Genomic DNA, 22,550 nt, shown 5'->3' on the forward strand with positions numbered 1-22,550 from the left:
TCGGCGTTTGGCCCCCAAGATACAAGATATGTTGTGCCCTGTTATGGACAACGTTGCTCTTCGAGTGTTTAGTGTGTTTGATGTATCCTGTGAATTTGGCAGCAAGTATATCAGACAGACTATTTGCACGATTGCGGAGCATTGTGCTGAGCACAAGAGCCATATAAAACTAAGGCAACTTGACAAGTCGGCTATAGCGGAGCATTGCCTAGAAAACGGACATAAAATACAGTTCGAAAATACAAAAAGTGTTTCCTTGCTTACATATTGGGACTCAGTTATAAAGCAAGCGGCCGAGATTCGTTTAAACAACAACAATTTCAACAGAGACGGGGGGTAAACACTCAGCAGGGCATAGGGGTGTGCATTGTACATCGAAAGAGAGCAAATACAGATGCGCAATGTAGGAGCGGCAGTTTCAAACGTGACACCTGCCCCAGCGCCACCTGACGGCAGCGGTGCTGCCACAGGCAATAGCTCTGCTAGCTCCCCGGATCGACTTTCATGCGCATGCGCTACATTGAGTCTATCTGATTGGCTGCTGATGATGTCATCATGCCTATGTCAGTGAGAAACTGTAGTAGCCCCAGACCGATGGAGGACTTCCCACATCCTCTTATTCCTCAAACCCTACAAACCCCCTTCCGCTGCTTCTTCCTATCATCACATCTGCCTCACTGCCTCACTTTCGTCTTCAGCAAGGTCTTTGAACCCATCCTCTTCCGTTGTATCTATCAGCACCTTCATCAACACCACCTCCTCCCCCTTACCCATTGCTGCTTCCAACACTCCTCTGCTGAAGACCAAACTCCTTAACCTAGTTCACCTTTTTTCCCTCCAGCGTACCTCCCGTCGCTCAGACATTTTTGTTTTCCTCAGTTTCCAAAATGCCTATGACTGTGTATGGCATCCCGTCTCCTCTTTAAACTCCAATCCTACGCACTGCCTATCAAATTTGTCCATCTGGCGCTTCCTTCCTCTCATGCCGTCCTTCCTATGTCACCCACCGCAACATCAACTCCCATATCTTTTATCCCACTGCTGGCGTCATAGATACTAAAATGTAGACTTTCACGGCCGAAAATTTCATGTCCATTATAATTATCCAGGCTGTTACGCCATGGTCGGTTGATGAATTCTGTGTTAATCCCCAACGTTTCGTCCCCATCTTCAGAGGACATCTTCACAGGGTCTGTAGTTCGATGGAAGGTCCAACACACCCAGTGGCTCGCTAATGACTGTCAGTAGCGAGCCATTGGCTGTGTTGGACCTTCCATCGAGTTACAGACCCCCTTGAAGATGTCCTCTGCAGATGGGTACGAAACGTTGGGTATTGACATAGAATTCATCAACCGACAACGGCTTACCAGCCCGGATAATTATAATGCACAATCGTCATAGGCCACACCACCCACTGCTTCCACCTCCATGACTTCTACCTCACCCTTTATGGTCGTCCCAACCTGCTCATCCCCCCCACCATGAGATACATTGGCCTCACCCTTGATCGTCACCTCACCTGGACCCCTCACCTCCTGCCCATCCAGCAGAAAGCTCATTCCTGCCTCCTGTCTGGCTGTATATGGGGATTACATCCTTCCATTATCCTCCACACCTACAAATCCCTCATCCATCCTATATCCTCTGCTATGCCAGCATTGCCTGGATCTCCACACCCACCCGCTTTTACAGGGCCCTCCAATTCCTTGAACGCCATGCAGTCTGGCTTGCCTCCCATGCCCCACACAGCTCCTATATGACCTCATCCCCTTCCCCCTCCACCTCTTTCTCCTCCAACATCTCTGCATCCTTTACACTGTATGCAGGCTTGATCCCCCTGGTTTCCTCCTCTCAACCTCCCGCCAATTGCCAAGCATCTATCGCTGTATCCCTCCCTCTTTCCACCTCCAAAGTCTCCATCTCCTTCATCAAGGCCATTTCCACTTCCTCCCCATCCTGTGGATGTTGAACATCGCTGTGACATCTATCCTTACTTCCAGCTGTAACCTGGCCTTGTTCCCTCCCCAGGCTCCCCTTTTCCTCTCCCCAAGCGAATTTTCCTCCTTTCCAACCCTGAGTCCTTCCACCCCCTCCTCAACTGTGTCCCTCCTAGACCTTCCCCACACAGTGCCTTTCGACACGCCCCTGCCTGTCCCCCCCTCTACCACTCCTCCTTCCCTCCCTCCCACCCTACCTTCTTCCCATTTCCGTCCTCTCGATGCCCCTGAGAGATCTTGTGTTTTGCTCATTGTCATCAGTGTGTGATGTCAGTGATGTGTTGTGTTTGATGCTGTTCTCCTGTGCATCAAGAGCTGTGATTTAAATTGTGTGCTGGGCTTGTACATAGTGTTACTGTCAGTGATCGTCATATGCTATGCCATCCATCGATACTTTTATGCTACAGCCACACTTTGTGTTCTTTTAATTGTCCCAGTGTGAGGTTTTTTGTGCACAACACTTTTGAGATTATTATCTGCATTTTACAGCCGTCCCCCTTTTGTCTGTTCTCTTCCATTATGTTCCCCCTTTTTTCTACATTTTTGTCTGACATGTTTTCTCCCTTGTAATTTTAAATGTCTTCTGTTGTATCATAACTGTCTTATGACTGAAGAGCAGCACATATGATGCTGCCAGCAAGCCCCTGATTGGGAATTGCAAATACAATAAAGGAGAAAAAGCAGCCCTGGCAGTCAGTGAACTCCCGACGACGATGGTGGAGATTGTCATCGAAAGTTCGAGGATTTTATTCGAATTGACGCGGCTTGGAAACTGATAACGGTTTATTCATGTGGTAGTCATATCGGGGCAGAGTTAGTTAGTTGAATTTGTATTGGGATAGGCTATGGAGTCTATGTAGGTGTAGGGATGGAGGGATGTGTTTGTGAAGAAGCAACAGCATGGTAGTGCTTTTGATCAAAGGGGATACAACTGGGTTATTGGAATCTGGTTTGTAGATAGTGCAGTAGATGTGAAGGTGTCCAGTATGGTTTAGGATTTGTGGGAATTTGCCAAATGTTGGAGGATCCATGTGGGAAAATATAAATGGATGCAGAAAGCATGGCATCTGAGGATTTGGAGGAACTTTGGTTGGGTTGAGATCCATGCAATATTTGCATAGGAGAGGGTGGGATTTTGTATGTGTGGAGAATAGTAAAGGTGTGTAATAATCAAGTTCAACCTGTTAGTAGTTGAATTCCTTGATATCTGGTTCCATTTAAAAAGTAATATTTAATTTTCATAAGCAGGTTTTAACACTACTTTGACGCTTGTAGGTCAACTTTGGCTTAATGCTTAACCAGGAAGTACCTTGAAAAATGACGTGATACGTTATTCTGACGCTTGATACAACTGCCACACACCCCCAAAGCCCCTCTATTAGGGGCTTTCTGTTTAATAGTTAGTAGGTGAGGTTCCACGTGACTTGTCATTCTATTGTTAGGCCAAGATATTTTAATGTGTTAGTTAACTGAATGGGATGGTCGTATGTGGTAGGCTAGAGGTCCTGGAGATGGATAATGTGTGTGGTTTGTCCACCAATTATTGCCTGGGTTTTGGTGGGGTTGGTCTTGAGGAACCCTTGGTTGCATCAGGATGAAAACCTACAGAGGTGGTTTCAGAGGGGCTGTTGGGATTTCTCAAACGTAGGATACACTGCTAGGAAACTACTATCATGAGCATTCTGAAAGAGGGGACTGGGGGTGGGGAGGGGGGTGGATGGTTTGGGGATATCGGCCATGTAGGGAACTGGTAATGTTAATGCTGACAAAGGATGGGCGATTAGAGAGGAAAGATGCCACAAGGTGGACATAGTTAACTGGAAGTGGGTATATATGGTCTTTGAAAAGAAGACTAGTATACCATATACGGTTTTAGGCTTCCTCTAGCGCGAGGGCACAAAAATTACAGATTTACGGAAGTTGAGTTGGTGGGATAGGAGCTGGGTGAGGTGCAGAGGAGAAATTGGGAAGGAAGATATGCTGGTTCACTGGCAGATAGTGTTGTTAGTTCAGGTGTTGATAGATGCATCAGGAAAGGATGGATTGGAAGACATTGTGAAACACTGAGGTGTGGCAGATGGGGTGGTATCAGGTGGTACAAGTAGAGGTTTTGTGCAGTTTGAGGAAAAGCATGGCTTCGCAGATTTTCCATAGTTGAGGGTAGTAAACAATGCAGTGGATAGTGGTGTGAAGAGTTGCAAGGGTGACTAGAAAGGGGACACAACATTCTTTGACATGAAGACAGGTAAGGCAGTAGTGACCAGAGGAAGTACCTGAAGTAGAGCTCATCTCAAGATTTGCATATTCTTTGTTCTTTAAAGACCTTGACGTAAGCACATGAGGATTTGCTATACTTATTCCGAGAATGTTTAACACTCGTTTTAATAGTTTAGGACCAATGCTATTTAATCTGTAGCTACATAGAAATGTGTGAAACTTTTGATTGTCAAATTTTACAATCAGGTTTTGAGTGGTTTCATACGCAACCAAACGTTCTGCGCCATACATAAAAAAAGTATAAGAAGGATCGATCAACCTGTAACATTATTGCTGTTAGCATACTGCTTGCCATGATGTGTTTGGAGCAGCGACTTCGTTCCCTACACAAGTCTCACTCAATAAATCTTCATCATTCATAATTCCACACTAATATTACAAACACAAAAGTAACTGATTACATTTTACGTCAAAATGGTTCAACATATTTTGGTGAAATTTGGTGTGCAGAAAGGTTGTAACGCCGGAAATGCATATCCTCCTATTTCCATCTATTGTACTATAATTTTTTTTCCTTATTTTTGTTACCTGAATATATGACGTTTCTGTGTCTTTACATATTGTAATTGTTTTACTATTTGTATATATATATATATATATATTTATGCATTTATGTCAATGTATAATTGGTTTGTTTCGTAAATATTATTTGTATTTTTACGCTGGGTCTTGCCTAGGGAAAACTGCTATCGAACGATTACATCGATAGGTCGTGTGAAGAATCAAAGTGTGTAGGATCTTTGGTAGTGTTAACTTTGCTGCGTGGAGCGCGGGCAGAGCAGAGAGGGTCTGGCTGGAGTAGCGAGTGGAGCAGGTGTGTTGGGTGAAGCTCCCGCGAGTGGCCGCACTTTCGGGGTTTGGCAGTATGTAATTGCGCTCGACTTGCGATGATAGTTTCTGACATGGTGTCGCGGACGGGAAGCATTAGCTGGCGCACATCAAGAGCCCGTTTCGTCTGGTGACCGTGTCGAGAAGAAGGCACGCCAACATCCAGCTTCTGCAACAGCGACGGCCGACAATGAGTGACTGTCGCCACCTCCTCGATCGACGGCTTCAAACCTTCAATCAACGAACAAGGAAGACTGGAAGTACGTCAAGTTTTAGAACTGTATGGCAGACCTCAGCTTTTCAAACTGTTCAAATCACAAAATTACAGCAACGTAGCATGAACCTTTGTGCTCATTGTCCCAATTGCATTACCAAGCAGGGTCCCTTCCTTTTCCGGAATGAACCCGAGTGTCGTAGAAATTCAAACGTCAGCATCAGTCTATTTCACTGCTTTAATTTCAAAGTTCAGTTAAGGTATTCATAGCTGGCTACAATATTTAGATTACACAAGCACAAATTAAGAGTGTGAGTTTTGTTACCGTATTTTAGCTTACCTGTGACTGCAGCTGAGCTTGGTATGTACTAAATTTTACTATTGTTAATTGTTCAGAATCAGTTAATTCAAGTTCAAAGTTAAATCTCTTATTTCTAAAATGCGTAGATTCAAGTAGCTTTTGAAATGATTGTTGAGGTAGTCCAAGACTAACTGTATTTTACTGAATTTCGATGTGTTTTAGAAAGAAAGCTCACTATTAACTTCAGTCACTAAATTAACTTTCAATTTTCCTGTTTTATTAATTCTTTTGCTAAATTAAGTCAGAGTGTAGCGAAATTTATTACTTCTGACAAACTTTCAGTTTTCACACTGCACGTGTCAACCTTCAGTTGCCACACTTCTAGTGCTAATTATATGTGTAATAACCTTTTTTTTCAGTTACTATAGTAATTGTCCTTAGGACTGGTGACCGTAATTTCCCCCAAATCTCATATATCTAATTACCGCTAGTTGATTGTTAATGTAATGGCCGCACATTTACTTTCTTTATTAACTTTACCCCTTTTCCAAAATTAATTTCCACCAGTTCCATTTGCATTTTTCCTTTCATTTAGATGTAACCATTTACCGACAGGTTAACTTTGGTGACGATTGCTTTTCCAAAATTCCCTTTAGGTACACGCGGTTTCATTTTTCACTGTCATTAAGGTCGATAAGTGAGGGGGAGGTTGCAAGGTAGCATGCCTTGGAAGGACTTCATTTACTTTAGAAAGTTGTGTTTATTCATTTGAAGAATATTAATGAATTGGGAAGAAATACTTACTCTCCGAAAAAAGCAGTTTATTCTTTGACTGTTGATCTTTATCCTGTTTGATTCTCCCATTTAAAAAACCATTAAATATATTTTTTCCGATATTTATTTTTCATACGTCGAAAAAGCGTGCTTCGGGCTGCACAGCTCAGAGCATAATAGAAGTGCCAGTAGCTGGTATTTCTGTTCTAAAAGTAACCTTGAAATTAGTCTCAAGTTCCAGACCCCGTTATGTCCATGATCGCCGCAGTTTCAGTAGACGTTAAATCCCGACAACCCAGGCCTAAGACCATTATATTCAGTGCATATTTCATGCTTTGAAAAAGATACATATCCAAAACCCATTATTTCAGCACTCTTGTCAAATCGCATTTACAATACATTTTGAACATTACAATAATATCTCTCGTGCGGTAAATGAGACTTTATTCTGTTTAGCTTTCTGTATTTTACATTTTTCATGTTGGTATACCTGTCGAGTTGAACATGGCGCAAACATATTACTGAGTAACAGCGGCTTGCCTGGACTGCAGCACTACCTTGAACCCCAGCGATTATTATGACGTCGTCGGAGACTCTGGGTCTATCTACAAACCTGGATCAGAAGTACATGTTGCTGACTGGATGACATCTCTTAAACATGCCTTGAAACCTCCCTCTCATGATACATTCGGGTCAAACCTTTAAACAGGATATTAATTAAAAACAATGATTAGTGAACTATTACTATACAATGGGAACACAGCTAGAACACTAGGTAGGGTGTGGCAAAATTATCTGCAATAAGAGTAAATACTAGAGAGGAGAAAAACCAGCAGAGATACTTGAAGGTTTTATCAGAAAACCATTTTAAAATGAAAGAGAACAACTATGAGGCAGACTGGATGGACATTAATGAACTTTTATTCTACAAGGATATCTTTAAATACCAGTCTGGAGCTGAACTGGATGTCGGAGAGCTGAATGATGAGGCTGACGAACAGATCACTAACTTATGTATATAAGTAGTGATCTCATAATGGTGTGCTATCTTAATTTAAAGATGATGGACATTCTTCAAAAAAATTTATTTTACACTGTTATTCTTTCAACTGGTAACTAATAGTTTTCAACAGGAACAAATATTATGAAATATCTACATTATTTTTCATTTGTATCCATCATTAAAGAAAACGTTCCAGGAAACCATTATGAGCAGATTACAGTTCCAAAAGTCTTTGTATTCGAAGTAAAATTTAGTTATAAATAAAAATATTGTGGCGTCATTTCTGGGAAACATAAATGTAAATCCAGAATACAAAAGGGAATTGCAACAAATACTGAATAACAATAAAAACCAAATAACAACTCAGAGACAGCTTTTTCTCGTTTCTGAAAATTTTTGTTACATGGAGAAAACCGACTCTGTTTTGTGAAAATCTTTTTGGTTGCTGTGTTCTACATAATAGTATTCAAGGTGATGAATACAGCGTTTATAAAATCGTCAACATGTTTAATCCATCCTATAATATAATAATTGCGAAAATAACCTTTTCTGTTACGTTTTCATGACTAACTGAACGGATTTCGGTGAAATTTTGTATGGAGATTGCTGGAAACCTGTGGGATGATGGGGCTTCCTTAAAAAGTTTTAAAAAATGTTGACAGCTTAAAGCGCAGAGTAGAGATTGAAAACGCACAGAGTAGAAAATATGTTTTTGTGACTTCTGACAGACACAAATTCACTCATACAAGTGGACGTTCTTGCAATAGTGTGTTAACAGTTAAGTGGTTAACAGATCAGTACTTGCAGTAAGTGTAACACTGACTACCGCGATGTCATCTGTTGGTGACAACAAGTAACAGCTGTGTGGCCCACCGACTGTCGGCCAGAAATTGCCGCCAGCTGGAAGTCTCATTTATCTTACGTTTTGACGTCTCGTCGACAGTATTTGAAATGGGGCTTATCTCAACAACTGTATATTCATTGTTCTTTAATAACATTGATATAAGCGAACGAGGATTACAGTAATGATTGTGAAACTATTTATCACTTGGCCTTACGGCTACAGGCTGTTAAGCTTTTAGCACTTGTAAGATTGATAATGCCAATCCACTCCATCCACAGTGGCAAAACCACCCCCTCCTTCCGCCTCCTTGATTTCTATCTCACCATCTATGGCCGTCCTATCGCCCTCACTCCCACCCTTTAGTACCTTGTGTCACCCTCGACCGTCGCCCCTCCTGGACTTCCCGTCTCCGGACAATCCAAGCCAAGGCACGCTCCCGACTCCGTCTCCTCAAGCTCCTTTCCGGCCATACGTGGGGGTCTGGACCCCTCCACCATCCTCCACACCTATAAATCCCTCATCCGCCCTATCCTCTGTTACGCCCATCCAGGCTGGATCTCCACCCCCCTACCTTTTATAAATCCGTACAAATCCTTGAACGCGATGCACTCTGCCTCTCCTATCGCATCCGTCTACCCTCCCCCACGCGGATCCTGTATGATCTCATTCCCTTCCCCCACCTCCTCCTTTCTTTGAAAGGATGCGGATCCTGTACACCTCCCGCAATTTCAATCCACCTCATCCGCTTGTCTCACCCATCCTCTCCCACCCCTGCCCTCTGCCGTGCCTGTATTCCCACATCCCACCCGGTCTTCATCTCTCCACCCTCCTTACCCAAGGTGGCTTCTGCCAGCTCCCCCTCCCTGATGATGTCCTCCTCCTCTCCATCTACCACTCCTATCAACTTTGATCCTCCCCACCAATTCCTGTGTCCTTTCCTTTAGGCACCCTCCTCCCTTCTCTTTCCTTTTCCCCCGTCCACTCCCTCCACTCCTCTTCCCCCAGGCTGCCCCTCCCCCTTCCTCCCTTCCCCCTATCTCCCCTGCCCTTGGCATCTGCTCTCCCCTCTCCCTCTCCCACCCCCCTCCTCCTCTCTTGGCAGGTTCCCAGACTCGCACACGGTTAGTGAACATTCGCGCGCCAGATATCAACGCCTCGTGTTTTTGTGTGCCGTCGTTTTGTGCTTAAGTGGTTCAGTGTTATACGTGCACCTACGTTCACGTCAATTTTCGTCTATGTATGTGTCCAAGTGTCTGAACAAATTTTATCTCGGACTCTACGCCCATGAACGGCTCCTTGTATTTTAAAAAGTGTTGTCTCCGTTTCTATGTCCACCGTATTTTTATTCTCACATTGTCTTCATTTGTCTCTTTTGTGTTTCTCTGAGGCCAAAGAGCGGCGTAGTATGCTGCTGCTGGCCTGCCTGTAAACACGTTTAAAAATAACAATAAAGGAAAAAAAAAGAAACCATCCACTGTTATCCCAGTCCTACCTGGATATTGGCCCTCCTCCATTCTATAAGTCCCTCCATATCCTCGAGCGCCATGCACTGCGTTTCCCCTTCCATATATGTCTCTCATCCCCTATGCGCATCCCCTATGACCTGATTCCTTTCCCGCATCTCTCCCTTTTCCTCGAATATGTCCACATCCTCTACACCTCCTGTCGCCTTGATCCCCCTCATCCCCTGGTTGCTCCTCTCCACTGCCTCTGCCGTGCCTTCACTGTTGTGTCCCAGATACCCTCCACCTCTACACTCTTCATCTCCTTTCAGAAAGTGGCTTCCATCGACCCCCCCCCCCCCCGGATGATGCCCTCTCTCCCTCCATTTATTGCTCGCATTAACTCTGATCCTCACCTCCCCCTCCCTTCCTCTGTCCTTTTCCCAGGCTCCCTATCACCCCCTACCCTCCTGTTGTTTCCCACCTACCCTCCCTCTGCCTCCCTTCTCTCCCCCAAGCCTCTTGCGCTCCCCTCCACTGCCTTCCCCACTCCTTCTCGTGTTGGCCCATCCCCCTTCTTTCTATGTCCCCTCCCTCTACCAGCTCCCCCATATTCCTTTGCCTCTCCTTCCCCCCATTTTCTCCCTCATTGGTCTGGAGATTCCCCCACCATCTGGCGCTTGGTCACTTCTACATTGCTATTTTACGTTAGTGTTCAGTGTTGTGCATCTCCTGACAGTGTTGCAAACAGCCACCATACTGTCACTATTTGTGTTTTTATCTTGTGAAAAAAGAAACTAGACTGTCGCCATATTTTTTAATTATGCATGTCTCCTTCCTGTGTGTATTCATCTGCATCGTCAACACCATGTTTTTGTATTTTAAGTTATGCAACTTTCCGTCATTTTACTGTTATATATTGTTTTTTCTCTCACCATTGTTTTGTTTAACTTTCTCTCGGCTGTAGAGCAGCGTATTAAGCTGCTGTCAACCCGCCCCTCCCCAGGTGGAGGGGGGGAATCGAAAATCAATAAAGGAAAAAAAACACTGCAATGCCAGTGGCAACTCCAGAGACACATTCGAAATTTGCTCACAGCCAAAGAAAGCTGGGACTGGTGCCAGACCTGCACCCACCTAAATGCTGCCCTACCTATAAACACGTCTAAGTACTGGTCAGCCTTCCACTGCCTTACTGGCTCTAAACCCTCCCCACAGTATCATTTCCTCCATGACGACCAACCTTTTCTGAACAACCTCAGTAAGACCAACCAATTCGTTTCCTACCTCTCCGATATCCTTACTATCCCTGATGATCCCCTGTTCGATTAGTCCCTTTTCCCTGACGTCTGTGATCTGACTGACACCTCTGCCCCCCCAGTTGCTCCTAGCTTCCAGTACTTGGATAACAACACACACACAGATCTCAACATGCCCACCACCATTCAAGACATCGTAGCCACACTTCACACAAAGTACTAGACTGCTCACGGTCACCTATTGCCATGTCCGTGAGACTCCCATTTCCTTCCTTACTGTCCTGCTCAGACTTTATAATGTAGTCCTCTCTACTGGTTTCTACCCCAACCTGTGGGAAACCTCTTGGCTCCTGATGTTCCCCAAACCCAACAAACCACTTCTGACATTTCCTCCTACCGTTCTGTCACCCTTACATCAATCTTCAACAAGGTCTGGGAGTCCATCCACACTCAACACACACACCAACACCTCCAACTGCACCACCTCCTTTCCATTACCAATGTCTCTTCCCATCCTCCTCCTCCTCTGCTGATGACCTTCTCCTGCATCTCACCCACCTCCTCTCTGACCAACTCAATTCCCATTGATCCATCATCTTCATCTCCCTCGACCTAGAAGGTGCCTATGACCATGTCTGGCATTCTGGTCTCCTATTCAAGCTTCAAACCTTCCTATTACTTATGTCTGCTTCATCGCCTCTTTTCTCTCTCATCGTCCTTCATATGTTACCCTACACAATATAGACTCCCATACCTTCTACCCCTCCACTGGCATGCCCTAAGGCTCTGTCTTCTCCCCTCTTCTCTACCTTCTCTATGTGGCGGACACACTGTCGCCCCAACCCCCCATCCACCTCCTCCAATATCCAATGACACTGCCTTCCTTGATTCACCCGCACCCTCCAATGCTGCCAACGCCTTCTCCAATCCTACCTTGACTAATTCACTGCTTGGTGCAACCAGAGGCTGCTGAAGGCAATCCTTCCAAAACCCAGGCAATCAACGTAGGCAACACCATCCCTTCCTTCCCTGAATTTTTACAACACCATATATGGCCATCCCATCGCCCTTACCACCACCCTGAAGTACCTTGGTGTCACGCTCGACCACCACCTTTCCTGAACCCCCTACCTCCAGACAGTCCAAGCCAAGGCATCCACCTCCTTAAACTCCTGTCTGACCATACATGGGGTCTGGACCACTTCACCATCCTTCACACTTATAAATCCTTTGCTATGCCCACCCCACCTGGATTTTCGTCCCTCCCACCTACTACAAGTCCCTCCAAATCCTTGAATGCCATGTGCTCCACCTCATCTATCGCATTTATCTCCTATCCCCCAAGCAGATTCTATACGACTTGATTCCCTTCCCACATCTCCTCCTTTTCCTCGAATCGATACTTATCCTTTACACCTCCTGCAAGTTTGATCCTCCGCACCTGCTTGTCTCTACCATCCTCTCCCACCACACCCTACTGCTGCGCCTGTACCATCCAGCCTGCTCTCTATCTTCACACTCTCCACACCTTTGCCCAAGGTGGCTTCCACCAACTCCCCCTCCATGCCGATATCCTCATTCCTTCCATATACCACTCCTATCAGATCTAATCCTCCCCATTCCTCTCCCCTTCCCCCTTTCCTCCAGCGCTCCCTGTCTCTCCTATCTCACCATCCTTTCTTCCTCACCTATCCTCTCCCATTTTCTCCACTTCCTCTACCCCTCCCAGAGCTTCCACTCCTACTGGTTTCTAACCCGACCTGTGGGAAACCTAATGGATCCTGATGTTCCCCAAACCCAACAAACCACCTTCTGCCCTCCCCTCTGCCTTCTTTCCTCCCACTGGCTTCTTCCCCCTCCTTCCTCCCCTGCCTGTCCCCTACACCCAGTGGCAGTCACCCCCCTCATCTCATCAAGTGTGTTCAGTGCTTTCTGTGACAAATATTGCCACCAGTGTTTAGAGCAATGGTGTTTTCTTCGTTTCTGTGCATCAGTGATATCTTCAGTGTGCTCCTTCGCTCGAGTGTAAGACTGATTATCTTCGTTTGTGTGCACTGTGGACCTTATTTATGAAATCAGTGCCTTCTGACAAACGCTTTCGTCAGTATTATTATGTGTGTCTTCTGGTTTTAACATTTATATATTTCTATTTCTATCTCTCCATGCTCACTACATTTTTTCTGTTGGCCAAAGAGTGGCAATAAAGAAAAATAAAGACAGTGTATTGCTACCTAACCTCAAGCATATCCCTGTCTGGCTAGAAACCATGCCCAATGACCTAAGCAAGCACTTTATTCTCAGAGTCTTTTTTCTGTCCCACGCCATCACCTGTGGCACTATCTATTTTCGTCCCGCAGCTATTCTCCCCCACAACTTCATCTCCCATGTTGACTGCACCCTCTTCATCTATGCAATTGCCACAAAGCTCAACATCCACAGCAATGAGACTGCCTCCCTTCAGCAGTGGCATAAGTTCCTCGCTGTCCTCCAGGGTGACCTTGTTTTCTTATCACAGCCCACCCATTTCGAAAGTAACTCGACCCTGGATGTTGTTCTTGCTTCCCCCTACCTTCATGGTCGTATTGCCATGAATGTCCTCCAACCCCATTGGTCATGACCACCTCCCAGTTCTTCTTACCATCTCCTCTCCCATGGCACCCCTCTTGCCTCCATCCTGATGTCCCCATGACTACCACTGTGCCAACTAGTATGCCTACTGGAAATCCATTCGATTCATAGATCGAAAGCCACCCCACTTACCTTTCACTACCCTGCTTATATTGTCCATGTTTCGTCCTTCCTCCATTACTGACGCCTTGGAGGCCCAAGTTCCTAACATACTCATTCAACCTCACTGCCCTACTCTCTCTCCACAGTCCATCCTTCTTGTCTTTGAATCCTGCAGGCTCTACCGCTCCTTCATCCACATCTGTGACCAGAACACATTCTTTCATCAACAGCAAGTAGAATTACACATCTGAAACTTTCCAAGAACAAAGAAACGCCGGGACAGGCACCAGACATGTACACACCTCAACTCCACTCTACCTATCAATTCCACCAAGTACTGGGCTGTCTTCCACCACCTTACTGGTAGCCTTCCCATTACGCATTATCCACTCCTCCATAACGTCCGCTCCTTCTCTGACAACCTCAATAAGGCTAACCATTTTCCTTCCCATTGCCCGAAGGACTTCTCCATCCCAAATGATGCTCACTTTCATTACTCCTTCTTCCCCATAGTCCTTGAACACTCCAACACACCCGTCCCACCACTCGCCATCAGTTCCCAGTACTTAGATCAGTTACCCCCATCAGACATAATCACTCCCATTATCACACATGACATTAAACTCATCCTCCACTCCAAATGCAACACCATCCCTGGTCACGATGTTCAGTAAGGTCCATAAGTCCATCCTCTCCTGCCTTATTCATCACGACCTTAATCAGCACCACCTCCTTTCCCTTACCCTGCGTGGCTTCTGGCCTTCCTTCTTAGCCAATGACCAGTTCATTAACCTTATTAATCTCCTTTCCCTCCAGCATCACTTCCATCACTCCTATGACAGAGTCCTATATCTCGGGCTCCTCTTTAAACTCTAGATCTATATCTTTCCTATGAACTATGTCTGCCTGATTGCATCCTTCCTCTCCCACCATCCCTCCTATGTCACCATCCATAACACCAATTCCTGCACCTCCTACTCCTCTGTGGGTGTGCTCTAGGTCTCTGTCCTCTCCCCTCTACTCTACCTCCTGTTCACAGCAGAAATGTACCACCCCCCCCCTTCCCAGTCCAACAACCGCAGTATACCAATTACACCATCTTCCTTGCCCTTGATCCTACCCTTGAACAGTCCCAATGGCTTCTCCAGAATCACCTCGACCTTTCTGCCACATGGTGTAACCAGTGGCTCCTAAAAATAAATCCTTTCAAGACCAAGGCAATCATTGTAGGTCACACCGCTCGCTCCTTCTGGCTCCCTGATTTTTCCCTCACCATCTGTGCCTGTCCAGTCTGCCTTTCCTGCAATCTCACCTACCTTGGACTCACCATTGACCATCACCTCATCTGGATCCCTCATCTGCGCTCTATCTAGTCCAAATCCCACAACCACCTCCATCTCCTTAAACTCCTCTTTGGCTGAACTTGGGGGCTGAACCCCTCTGCCATCCAACACATCTACAAATCCTTGATCCATCCTATCCTCTGTTATGTCAGTCTCAGCTGGATATCTGCCCTCCCCACTCGAATTCTATAATTGCCTCCCAATCCTCGAGCACCATGCACTCCGCCCTGCCTTCCATACACACCTCCCGTCCCACACACAGGTCCTCTATGATGTGATTCCTTTCACCCATCTGCTACTTTTCCTTGAACATATCTGAGTCCTCTACACCTCCAGGCCACTTGATGCCCCATATCCGCTGGCTGCTCCTCTCCTCTCCAACCCTGCACACAGCCATGCCTACACCATTGTGTCCCCCGTACCGTCCACCTCTACACCCTTCATCTTCTTTCCCAAGAGACATTCCGTCAACTCCTCCTCCCGAATGATGCCCTATTCCCCTCCATTTATCACTCTTGCCAACTCTGATCCTCACCTCCACCTCCTTGACTCTGTCCTTTTCCCAGGCTCTCTCTCCCCCATCCACCCTGTTTTTCCCACCTACCCTCCATTTGACTCCATTTTCTCCCACAAATCCTTTTCTTTTCCCCTCCTCTGCTTCTCTGCTCCCTCTTGCGTCCGTGCTGCACCCCATTTTTATGTGTCCTCTCCCTCCATTGTCTCTCCCCTTTTTGCTTTTCTTCTCCTCCCTCCTTTTTCCACCTCTTCTCTCTGGATCTGCCTTAGGCTGTGATGTGTCCTTCATGGCTTCTCTATAGTGCAGTGTGTAAGTAAGTGTTCAGTGTTGTTTGTCAACATTCAGTGATGCAAACAGACATCACACTGTCACTAGGTGTATTGTTTAACTTTTGAAAACAGATGGTCGCCATGTTTCTTTGTCTAATTTCTATATGTTTTAATCAGCAGTCACTGCGACTGTAAAACTATAACATGGCGAAAAGTTGCGGAAGTATAAAAACAAACATTTGGTGATGCTAACAAACTGCATATGGCGTTCAGGGATGGGGGTAGGACGATAGCCGTATTTTGCATAGCAGCGTGTACAGGCGACATCTGTTGGCACCACCAAGCAACAGTGCTGCACATATGAGCTGTGTATTTCGTTTCACACTAAGATGTTTAACAGGAAAACACTGGAAGGAGGAAATGGGTCCTTTGCTGTCTTGGTTATTTACGTCTAGTCTGTAAACAAAATTTGCCACAAGTACCCATGTCTATTGATCATCTGAGAAGATATTACTTCATACTCTGCAACGTTCTTGGTAAATTGTTCTCTATATAAACACAGCAATTCTTCAGAAACACACATCTCCGGCGGTAATTCGTTTGAATACCGCCCTTCGATTGTGCTATTACGGTACCAATCGAAGTAATAGGTGTTACAGGTGCCAGCCAGCCTGTCTACGTGCAGCAGTCCAGCCAGCATCAGTCCTCGCCAGCAGCCAGCATCCAGCAGCCAGCAGCCAGCAGCCAGCAGCGGTTTCTGCCAGCAGGCTGCAGCCAGCGTCCAGCAGCCGGCAGCGGTTCCTGCCAGCAGCCAGCGTCCAGCAGCGGTTCCTGCCAGCAGCCAGCAACCAGCAGCGGTCCCAGCCAGCAGCCAGCAACCAGCAGCGGTTCCTCCCAGCAGCCAGCGTCCAGCGTCCAGCTGCGGTCCCAGCCAGCATCCAGCATCCAGCAGCACAAGCAGCAGCAGCAGCAGCAGCAGCAGCAATAGCATCCCCACCAGCCAGCCAGCCAGATAGGTCGCCTCACCCGCCAGCAGCAGCAGCGTGGGGCTTCGGCCCCAGCCTCCTACATAGTTTCCCCGTCCCTTCTACTCTATGTTTCTCGTTGCCTTCTTTGTCCTGTCCTGTGCTTTCCCCTTCCCGTAATGTCGACCCCCACCACCGCCACAACTGCCACCACCACTGCCATCATATACACATCCCCCTCCACCGCCGCCACCACTATCATGTGGTGTGCCGCATCACACCCCCCTCAGTCCATCCCCCCACTCCTCACTCTCCCATCTCCCTCACTATTTGTCGCCCCATCCCCAGTTCCTCCCTCCCATGCCTCCTCTGATCCCTTCCCTCCACCCCTTCCCTTTGTTCCTTCCGGTTCTACGGCCCCCGCTAGGGTGGTCGCCTGGAGGGCTATGGCTCACGCTCCACTCTCCCTTTCGACTTCACTGTCATTGTCTTCACCGTCGCCTTTGCCATCGCCCTCACCACCTCCGGCGCCGCCTCCAGCACCGGGACCTGCCACTCCCCGCCACCTTCCAGTCGCTCCCATCCCCCACACCTCCTCCATCGCTTTCAAGCGCCCCAGTGACACCCCTGCCTCCTCTACTTCCAAAAAGGCTCTGCCTCATCCCCATTCCCCCACCCGCGATGCCATGGATGTCTTCCCGCCTGTCTTTGCCCCCACCTCCTCCTCCTCTACCCCCTCTTCCTACCGTTACCTCCTCTCCCGTCCTGATTCCTCCCTTCTTGAAGCCCGGAACCTCACCCCTTTCCTTCGCCAGAATTTTCCTGGTGCCCCCATCACCCTCCTCACTCATCGCCGTGATTCGGTGCTCATCTCCTCCCCCAGCACTACCCTCCACACAGACCTCCTTTCCCGCATCCCTGTCACCCGCTTTGGCCCTAATGCCTCCCTCACCCCTGCTCCTTCCCAACTCTCTCCCGCCAATCCCAACCCCCGCCTCGCCCGCCGACCCTCACCGCCGTGATCACTGGGCTTAGTCTGACGATCACAGAGGAGGAGGTGTTGGCGGAGCTTCAGGCCCATCCCCATCTGGAGGTGCGTGCGGTTCGTCGCATACACAACGCTGCTGGCCCCACTCACCTTCTGTGGGTCTTTTCCGAGCACGCCTCCTCCATAGACCGTCTCCTGAAGGAGGGTGCACTCCTTTTTAACCAACGTTAAAAAGTTGACCCCTCCGATTCCCCTCCTCAATCCCTCCGCTGCCAAAGGTGCTTGCAGTATAATGCACATCCGACATCTAAGTGCCGCGAGGACCCCACCTGCCCGCACTGTAGGCAAGCCCACTTTTTAGGGCAGTGCCCCAATGTCCAGGCCGCCCCCCCTCCTGTAATACCTGTAACATCCCTCATCCTACCTACTCCCAGAAATGTAAGGCCCGACACCCTTCTGAAATGAAATGAAATGTCATGTGGCTAAGGCCTCCCGTCGGGTAGTCTGTTCATCTAGTGCAAGTCTTTCGAATTGACGCCACTTCGGTGACTTGTGTGTCGATGGGGATGAAATGATGATGATTAGGACAACACTACACCCAGTCCCTGAGCAGAGAAAATCTCCGACCCAGCTGGGAATCGATCCCGGGCCCTTAGGATTGAGAGTTCGTCGCGCTGACCACTCAGCTACCGGGGGCGGAGCTTCACGCACATCCACATCTGGAGGTGCGTGCGGTTCGTCACATACACAACGCTGCCGGCCCCACCCGCCTTATGTGGGTCTTTGGCCATAATACCTCTGTCACTCCTGCTCCTTCCCCGCCACTCTCCCGCCAACCCCAACCCCCGCTTCGCCCGCCGACCCTCACTGCCGTGGATCACTCGGCTTCTCCTACCACTTCTGAACTCACCGTTCCTGTCGGCCCTCTGGACGCCCCCAACTCTCCGGGCAATTCCCTTCGCCCACCCCCTACCGCTGAGGACAACATCAGATTCCTCACCATCGTCCTTCAGAATGTTCATTCTTTTCAGCGCCCCCACAGCCTCCAACAGATCTCCCTCACTGCCCGTTCCGTTTTCCAACTCAATATGTAGGCCACCTACTCCAGCAACCACGCCAATTTCACCTTCTCCCGTCTTGACAGCCTCGTTTAAATCCCTGTCATGGCGCGACAGCACCGTATCCTCTCCAACAACATCCGCTCCCTTCCCGCCAACAAGAACCTCTTCCTGCACACCCTTGCCCCCCACCGCGTGGATGCCATCCTCCTCAATGAAACCTTCCTCCAAACCCACCACACCATCCACACCTCGCCCTACCTCCTCCACCGCTCCGATAGTCCCCTCCCGATTGCGCGTGGCGGAGTTGCCATTGGTCACCACCGCCAGATCCCCGTTCGGCTCCAACCTTTCCTTCCCGACCCCACAGAACACCTGATCCTTAGTCTCTTCTTCCCTGGCCTTACCATCACTTGCGCCACCATCTATGTCCGCCCTAACGCCTGTATTCCTTTTGACTTCCTCTACCACATTGACTGTACCTCCTCCTCCTACGTGATCGCCGCCGACCTCAACATCCATAGTCGTTCCGCTGCCCAGTTACGGCGGTGGCATCGGTTCCACTCCTCCCTTCAAGGCAACCTCGTCCCCAATCCCCAGCACACCCGCCCTGAATTGCACACCCGCCCTGAATTCAACTCCACTCCTGATTTCGCCCTCTCCTCCCTTAACCTCCTTGGCCACATAATGGTGGATGTCCTTCACCCTACTGGTAGTGACCATCTCCCTGTCCTCCACACTGTTTCAGACGGTCGTCGCCCCCGCCCCAACCCCCATCATGAACCTCCCTCGCAGTACATCCATGATTATTCCTGTGCCGACTGGAATGCCTACCGGGCTACCCTATCCACCCAGGCCGATGGTCACCCCTTCACCTACCGCCACCCTGATGATATTACTCATGTCGCCTCCTTTCTCCAGCAGACCTTGTCTGAGTCTGTGGAGGCCCATGTCCCTTCCGTCGCCATCCTCCCCCACCATCCTACCTTACCTACACAGGCCGTCCTCCTCCTCTGTGAATCCCGCCGTCTCTACTGTGCCTTCCTTGACACGTGTCACCCAGACACACTAAGACACCACCGGCAATTCCAGAGATACTTCCGTAACTTGCTCGCAGCTAACAAACGCAAAAACTGGCGACAGACATGCACCCGTTTAAATGTTACCCTTCGTATCAACTCGTCCAAGTACTGGTCAGCATTCCACTTCCTTACCGAATCTAACCCCCTCTCCCATCTCCTTCACGACAACCAACCCTTCTCCGATAACATTAGTAAGGCCAATCACTTTGCCTCCTACCTCTCCGGTGTCTTTACCATCGCTGACGATCCCCAGTTCGATTACTCCCTCTTCCCGGATGTCCACGATCGAACTGACACCTCTGTCCCCCCCTCGCACCTGGTTTCCAGTACTTGGACAACATGGCACACACAGAACTCAATGCCCCTATCACTACACAGGATCTCATTGCTACATGGATTCCTACACCTTTTTCCCCTCCACCGGTGTGCCCCAGGGTTCTGTCCCCTCCCCTCTTTGGTACCTCTTGTACATGGCGGACATGCTGCTTCCTTCACCCCCCCATCCACCTTCTCCAGTACGTCGATGACACCGCCTTCCTTGCCCTTGCCCCCACCCTGCAGCACTCCCAACACCTTCTCCATCCCATGTTGACTGGTTCACCGCTTGGTGCAACCAGTGGTTGCTTAAGGTCAATCCTTCCAAAACCCAGTTGATTATTGTAGGCAAAACCACCCCTTCCTTCCGTCTCCTCGATTTTTACATCACCATCTATGGCTGTCCTATCACCCTCACCCCCCCCTTAAGTACCTTTGTGTCACCATCGACCGTCACCTGTCCTGGACCCCCCACCTCTGGATGATCCAAGCCAAGGCATGCTCCCAACTCTGTCTCCTCAAGCTCCTTTCCGGCCGTAAGTGGGGTCTGGACCCCTCCTCCATCCTCCATACCTGCAAATCCCTCATTCGCCTTATCCTTTGCTACGCCCACCCTGCCTGGATCTCTGCTTCCTTACCTTTTACAGATCCCTTCAGATGCTAGAACGCCATGCTTTTCGTCTCGCATTTTGCATCCGTCTCCCATCCCCCACACGGCTCCTGTACGATCTTATTCCCTTCCCCCACCTCCTCCTTTTCCTCGAATGGATACACCTCTACACCTCCCGTAAACTCGATCCTCCTCCTCACCCGCTTGTCTCGCCCATCCTCTCCCACCCCTGCCTGCTGTCGCGGCTGAATTCCCACGCCCCACCTGCTCTCCATCTCTCCACTCTCCACTCTCCACACCCTATCCCAAGGTGGCTTCTGCCAGGTCCCCCTCCCTGGAGAATCCCTCCTCCCTCCTCCCCTCCATCTACCCCTCCTACCAACTTTGATCCTCCCTCTTCCTGTGTTTGCTCCTTTGGGCACCCTCTCTCCCTTCTCTCCCCCTTCCCTCCCTCCTCTATTTCTCCCCTCCCCCGGGCTTCCCCTACCCTATCCCTCCATTACTCCTCCCATCTCCTCTGCCATTGGCGTCTTTGCTCTCCCCTCTCCATACCCCAGCCCCTTCTTCCCCACGGACTCGCATGTTACGTGGACATTCGCGCTCTGGAGATCATTGCCATCCATTTCTCGTGTGTGTGCCATCGTGTTTGTGTTTAGTGTTAGCCATCACGCTCCAACGTTCACCTGTCCTGTCGAAATCATCAGTGTTTGTGCGCTGTGCCAACGTGTTTCATTGCATTCTTCGTCGAGTGTGAATTGGTCTGTGTTTTTGTGTTCTATGTCTACTGTTTTTTGCCCGTCAATATGTCTAATATGTGTCTTCTTTCTGTATTATCTTTGTGGACTAGAAGGCTAAAGAACAGTGTAGAATCCTGCTGCCAGCCTACTTGATGTACAGGTATTAAAATTACTATAAAGGAAAAAAAATCAGAAACGTCCTTTGAAGTGTATGGATTACACAGACTGGGCTACCCTCAGGGGGTAATCTCCAGTTTCGAAGCATGTGTTGCTGTTGCTGTAGCCGTATTTTTGTCTGGCTGCCTGCCTGCCTGCCTGTTAGCTGCCGTCCAAGGCTCACCGCTGCCGTCACTGCTACCTGGTGCTCCCTGCCGCATGTTGTCTGTCTGTTGCGATCCGTCTGTCCGCCCACCACCGTTCATCGTCATACTGCCTGCTGTCCATCCACCACTGCCCATCATCTGCCTGCCTGTTGTCTGTCAGTCACTGTCCATCCATCCATTGCTACCTATTGTCACTGTCTATCCATCCATTCACCTCCATCCATCTCGCCATCCATCTGTCATGAGTCTTTCTGCCTCAACTGTCTAAACCTCCCCCTCTCCCTCTTCCACTGTCACATCATGGAGTGACCCACTCTTCCATCTCCTCCCCTGCTGTTTACCCTAACATCTTCACCCTTCCCCCTGCCTCCACAACCACAACAGCTCCCACTACTGCCCCTGCCCTCAATTACACCTCCACTGCCACCTCTCCTGCCACACTTCAGGTGGTGGCTTCACCTCTCTCACCCCCATCACTTCATCATCTGTGGCCCCACATGCATCGCATCACGCTGCACTACAATCACCACAATTGAACCAGTTGCTTCTCCTGGCATCTCTACCATGACTACAGGATCTGCCACCTGCCACCTCCCTCTCTTCCCCATCCCTCTTTCCTCCTCCTGGCCTACAATCACCAAAACAACCATCAGTGCAACATTGCCGATTCCCTCCAC

Source organism: Schistocerca cancellata, chromosome 11, assembly GCF_023864275.1.
Source record: "Schistocerca cancellata isolate TAMUIC-IGC-003103 chromosome 11, iqSchCanc2.1, whole genome shotgun sequence".
Taxonomy (NCBI): Eukaryota; Metazoa; Arthropoda; class Insecta; order Orthoptera; family Acrididae; genus Schistocerca; species Schistocerca cancellata.